Source organism: Triticum aestivum, chromosome 3D (assembly GCF_018294505.1).
Source record: "Triticum aestivum cultivar Chinese Spring chromosome 3D, IWGSC CS RefSeq v2.1, whole genome shotgun sequence".
Classification (NCBI taxonomy): domain Eukaryota; kingdom Viridiplantae; phylum Streptophyta; class Magnoliopsida; order Poales; family Poaceae; genus Triticum; species Triticum aestivum.
This window is the reverse complement of record NC_057802.1, coordinates 282830198-282836197: the sequence shown is the minus strand read 5'-3', so window position 1 is coordinate 282836197 and position 6000 is coordinate 282830198. Positions and strand designations below refer to the sequence as shown.

The 6000-nt window shown below is 42.6% G+C and overlaps 1 pseudogene; it reads left to right on the top strand.

The window, feature by feature from the left end:
• Nucleotides 1–936: 936 nt before the first annotated feature.
• Nucleotides 937–6000, top strand: part of LOC123076265 (uncharacterized) — a 59445-nt pseudogene continuing 54381 nt past the window's right edge.

The following is a 6000-nucleotide window of genomic DNA, read 5'->3' as shown; positions in this document are numbered from 1 at the left end:
CTGCTCCATAGGCTATAAATAGCTGCCCCCTACAACCACTAGCTGGTTGGCTGCTCCGAGAGAAACTGACATTTGTCATTTGAGAGCATCCCATCCTCCGAGGACTTTGAGCGAAAATCATCAAGTGAGGGAAACCCAAACCCAAACACCTACAAGCCCAAAGTGATTGAGCATCACTGAAGAGATTGATCCTGCGTGGATCCGATGTTTGTTACCTTTGAAGACCGTGCTTCTTCCAGACGGTTAGGCGTCATGGTCTAGAGCATCCAAGAGGAATTGTGGATCGCCGGGTGACCGAGTTTGTGAAGGTTCGGAAGTCACCTGAAGACTTACCACGAGTGATTGGATGAGGTCTGTGTGACCTTAGTTCAAGGAGAATACGGTGAGGACTGTGTGTCCGGGACTATGTGTCCTCAGGTTTAAATACCTAGCCGCTTCAACCAGATGTACAACTGAGACAGCAGTTGGAACTGGTCTACCAAATCATTGTCTTCACCAAGCTTACTGGTTCTATTTCCTCAACTCTTTCATTTCCTCATTACTGTGTTGTGTGCTTGTCATATTTGTTTTTGAAGACTTTGACAGAAGACTTTCTCAATTTCCTCAGTTCAATTTCTTCAGTCTTTTTGTCTTCATCCTGTGCTATCATGTGTTTACGCTTTCTGTACTCTGTGTTTGTCTTCATTTCATCATGATGACTATGCCTATGTTCTGCTATGCTTACTCTTGAGTACTTATTCCGCTGCAAGTAGTTCTTCGCTAAGGAATTTCCTCACCCGCAAATTCCTCAGTGAAGAATTCATAAAAATCGCCTATTCACCCCCCCCCCCTCTAGTCGATATAACGCACTTTCAATTAGTATCAGAGCAAGGTACTCGCTTGTTCTATGTGATTTTGGTTTAACCGCCTGGAGTTTTAGTTATGTCGACCGCAGGTATGAAGAAAGTGACATGCCCCATCTTTGACGGTCATGATTATCCCAAGTGGAAGGCCATGATGAGGAAGCGCCTCATGGCACAGAACAGCGAGCTGTGGACCGTCACTGAGATTGGTCTTACCGATCTATGCAAGATGGCGGACACTGATGATATTCGCAAGTACACTCGACTTGACATCATGGCGAAGGATATCATCTGTTCCTGCCTATCCAGAGATGAATTCAGCCGCATTATGCATCTTTGCAATGCGAAGCTTATCTGGGACCGAATCTTTGACGTCTATGAAGGTCATTGAACTTGTCATGATCCCTGGTTTGAGGATTTCAAGGAATCACTCAAAACGATGACTTTCGAACCTGAACCATCATCTTCTGCACCATGCCTCATGGCAAAAGGTGCCAAGGTAACTGAATGTTCCTCATCCGAGTCTAGTGATGATGAATCTGATGATGATTTTGGACCTAGCTATACCAAGCTTGTTTGTATTGCCACTAAACAACAAAAGGCCTTGGAAAAGGTTCAAAACATGCTAGATAAAAGTGATGATATGTTGGGTGAAGAAATGGATCGCACTAAAACCTTGACTGAAAATCTTCAGAGACTTCAGTCTAGATTTGACAACCTTCAAGGTCATCATAACACTCTCGTATCTGATCATGAGAAGCTTTCTTATGAATTTCTTCAAAGAAAGCAAGATCTTGAGAAGCTAAGAGTGAGTTATGAAGATCTTCAGAAGGAGCGCGATTCATTACTTGCTCAACAAATCAGCGCTGCTCAGGAAGAATTTGTTCCTCCATGTTTGAAATGCATTGAACGTGAATCTGCTAATTCTTCACCTGAATGTTCAAATGCTTCTAATGCTACAAATTCTTCAACTGTCTCTGCTATCACTAATTCCTCATCTAAGGACATTGCTAGTATCACTGACGATGCAGGGCTGAAGGAATTGTACATGACAGGCATGTACAAAAGCCTCAAAGGGCATCAGACTCTTTGTGATGTGCTTAAAAAGCAGATCCTCAATAGGAACCCTAGGAAAGAGGGTATTGCCTTTGAGAGGAAACTCAATGCTGATGGTACATATTGGAAGCCTAAGCAGTACCCCAAAACCTCATGGGTTGCTGCAAAGGGACCTCCAGTTGATCCATCTAATTTATCTGGCTTTACATGTGAATCTTCTCATTCTTCTGATGAGTCATTTGACTCCAACTATAAACTGTTTAAAAATCAGAATGGTGAAGTATTTGCTAGATATGTTGGCACTAACTGCAGGAACAGTTCTCCTATGAAGAAAATCTGGGTTCCCAAAAGGTGCCTTGAAAGTCTTCAGGTGAATGTCCTCATGACACCACCTGTGAAGAATAGGAACCCCAGATCAAATTCTTCATATGGACCAAATTCTTCATATGGATCCAAGTCCTCATACGGATCGAATTCCTCACGTGGATCATATTCCTCAAAAGGATCAAAGTCCTCATATGAACATCATCGTGCTAACAACTCTGTTTCGCAGGGAAGAGCTAAGGGCTATGAATATGAGCATTATTCTTCTAATCATTATGTTCATAAGTCCTCGAAGAATTTCTCTACTTATTCATATGCTTACCCTAACTCCTCTTATGTGAAACGAAATGGATTGGCTTCTATGCCACCTTTCTCGTATGGAGCTCGCAGAGTGATGAACTCTTTGCCACCCCTTCAGATGTGGGTGGTGAAGAAAAAGGACTAATCTCTTATGTAGGGTCAGGTCTCCAAATGTGCTCAAACGTCTGAAGAATTTGCTAGAGACCTGAAAAGTGCCTGAAAGGACGCAGGCTAATCATGAAGAAATGAACTTTCATTTCTCACGTCCTCATACTGTTTTAACTGTTGCATTGCTTGATGAAATTGGTCTGATGAATTGTGATGTCATATTCTTCACTGATGAAGTATATGAAGTTCGTAAGCTGCACTAATTCATCTGCAGGATGATCAACCCAAAGCCACTGAGTGGGTCCTCGATAGTGGATGTACAAATCACATGACTAGTGACAAGAATCTATTGATGGATGCTCCCTTATCACCATCGCATCTGAAGCATATCATCTTCGCTGACAAAGGCAAAAGTCAGGTATTATATCTAGGTAAGGTTGCGATCACAAAGATCGACACATGGACAAAGTCATGCTTATCGAGTCCTTAGGATACAACCTCATGTCTGTCTCAATGCTTTGTGATCTTGATATGGTTGTTGTCTTTGGCAAGTATCGTTGTGTTGTGGTTATGGAAGCTGACAATTCCAAAGTCTTCGAAGGCTTTAGGAGAGGAGACTTGTATATTATTGATTTCTCTACAGGACCGCAACCAGCCGTGTGCCTACTTGCAAAAGCTTCAAAAGGCTGGCTATGGCATCGACGACTTGGTCATGCAGGCATGAGGAATTTGCACACGCTTGCGAAGAAGAAGCACGTCATTGGCATTGAGAATGTCAAATTCCTCAAGGATCACTTATGCGCAGCCTGTGAAGCTGGAAAGATGACCAAGGCTAAGCATCCAGCAAAGACTATCATGACCACTACTCGACCATTTGAATTGCTTCATATGGATCTCTTCGGTCCTAACCATTACTCATCAGTCACAAATGATGCATCTCTCTATGGCTTTGTTATTGTTGATGATTACTCTCGTTACACTTGGGTACATATTGTCACTTACAAACATGAAGTGCAGGAAGTCTTCAAACGATTTTCCTCGAGGGCTTCAACCAACTTCGGTGTGAAAATCAAGCACATCAGAAATGACAATGGAACTGAGTTCAAGAATTCTGGTCTTAATGACTATCTTGATGAACTTGGTATTACTCATGAGTTATCTGCTCCTTACACTCCTCAGCAGAATGGCGTCGTGGAGCGCAAGAACGGAACTCTTGTTGAGATGGCTCGCACTATGCTTGATGAGTACAAGACGCCTCGTCACTTCTGGATTGAGGCAATTTATACTGCATGCCACATCATCAACAGGGTATATCTTCACAAATTCTTCAAGAAGACTGCCTATGAACTCCTCACTGACAAGAAACCCAATGTGAGTTATTTCAAAGTCTTCGGTGCTAAATGTTGGATTAGAGATCCTCATCACAATGCTAAATTTGCACCGAAAGCACATGAAGGTTTTATGCTTGGTTACGGAAAGGACCCGCACACCTACAGAGTCTTCAACAACGTTCTTCACAAGGTTGTTGAAACTGTAGATGTGCGGTTCGATGAAACTAATGGCTCGCAAAGAGAGCACCTACCCTCTGTGATAGATGAACCAGCACCTGAGGAAACTATCAAGTTCAAGGCTACTGAGGATGTCATTCCTACCGAAGAATCTGCTGAAGAATTCATTCCAGAACGTGAAGAACGTCGAGCTAATGCACGTGAAGAAAATGCTGATCAAATTCCTCGACGACAACCAGCTCATCCTTGCGTTGCAAAAGAAGTGCAAGTTGAAAAGATCATCGATGACATTGAAGCACCAGGTCCTCTCACACGCTCAAAAGCTTCACATTTATCTAACTTTTGTGGGCACTATGCTTTTGTCTCTATCACGGATCCCACTAAGGTAGATGAAGCATTTCTGGAGCCTGAGAGGATTCATGCCATGCAAGAAGAATTACATCAATTCGAGCTCAACAACGTCTGGGAACTGGTTAAATGTCCAGATCCTCGCAAGTACAATATCATTGGCACAAAGTGGATCTACCGCAACAAGCAAGATGAAAATGGCCTTGTGGTGAGGAATAAGGCACGGCTTGTAGCTCAAGGCTACACACGGGTTGAAGGAATTGATTTCTATGAAACTTTTGCACCTGTTGCTAGACTTGAAGCTATTCACATATTACTTGCTTATGCTAACCATCATGATATCACTTTATATCAAATGGATGTGAAAAGTGCATTCCTCAATGGTAAGCTTGAGGAAGAAGTATATGTTGCTCAACCCCCAGGTTTTGAAGATCCAAAGCATCCTGACAAAGTCTTCAGACTCAATAAGGCCCTCTATGGCCTCAAGCAGGCCCCTCGGGCATGGTATGATACTTTGAAGGAATTCCTCATGAAGAAAGGCTTCAAACCCGGTTCACTCGACCCTACTCTTTTCACTAAATCTTATGATGGTGAATTGTTTGTGTGCCAAATATATGTTGATGATATTATCTTTGGTTGTACTGACCAACGTTATAGTGATGAATTTGCCTATATGATGAGTGAAGAATATCAAATGTCTATGATGGGAGAATTGAAATTCTTCTTAGGTCTTCAAATTCGTCAACAGCGCAATGGCATATACATATCTCAGGAGAAATACCTCAAGGATGTACTGAGGAAATTCGGCATGCAAGATTGCAAAGGCGTCAAAATTCCGATGACCACAAATGGCCATCTGTGCACTGATGAAAATGGTATTTACTTCGATCAAAAGGTATACCGCTCCATGATTGGTTCTTTATTGTATTTATGTGCATCTAGGCCAGATATTATGCTTAGTGTTTGCATGTGTGCCCGATTTCAAGCTACACCGAAGGAATCACACCATAAGGCTGTGAAGCATATTCTTCGATATCTAGCTCACACACCAACACTTGGATTATGGTACCCCAAGGCTCGGCTTTTGATCTCATTGGATATTCTGACTCTGACTATGCTGGTGATCGTGTGGACCGCAAGTCAACATCTGGTACATGTCATTTCCTCGGACGATCTTTGGTCTGTTGGTCCTCGAAGAAACAGAACTGCGTATCACTGTCTACTGCTGAAGCTGAGTACATTGCTGCTGGTTCTTGATGTGCTCAATTGCTATGGATGAAGAAAACTCTCAAGGACTATGGCGTCAACATGAAGAATGTGCCTCTCTACCGTGACAATGAGAGTGCCATCAAGATTGCTCACAACCCAGTTCAGCACTCGAAGACAAAGCACATTCAGATTCGTCATCATTTTCTTTGTGATCATGTGTTGAAGGGCGACATTTCTATTGAGCATGTGAAGACTGAAGAACAGCTAGCCGATATCTTCACAAAGCCCTTGGATGAGAAGAGATT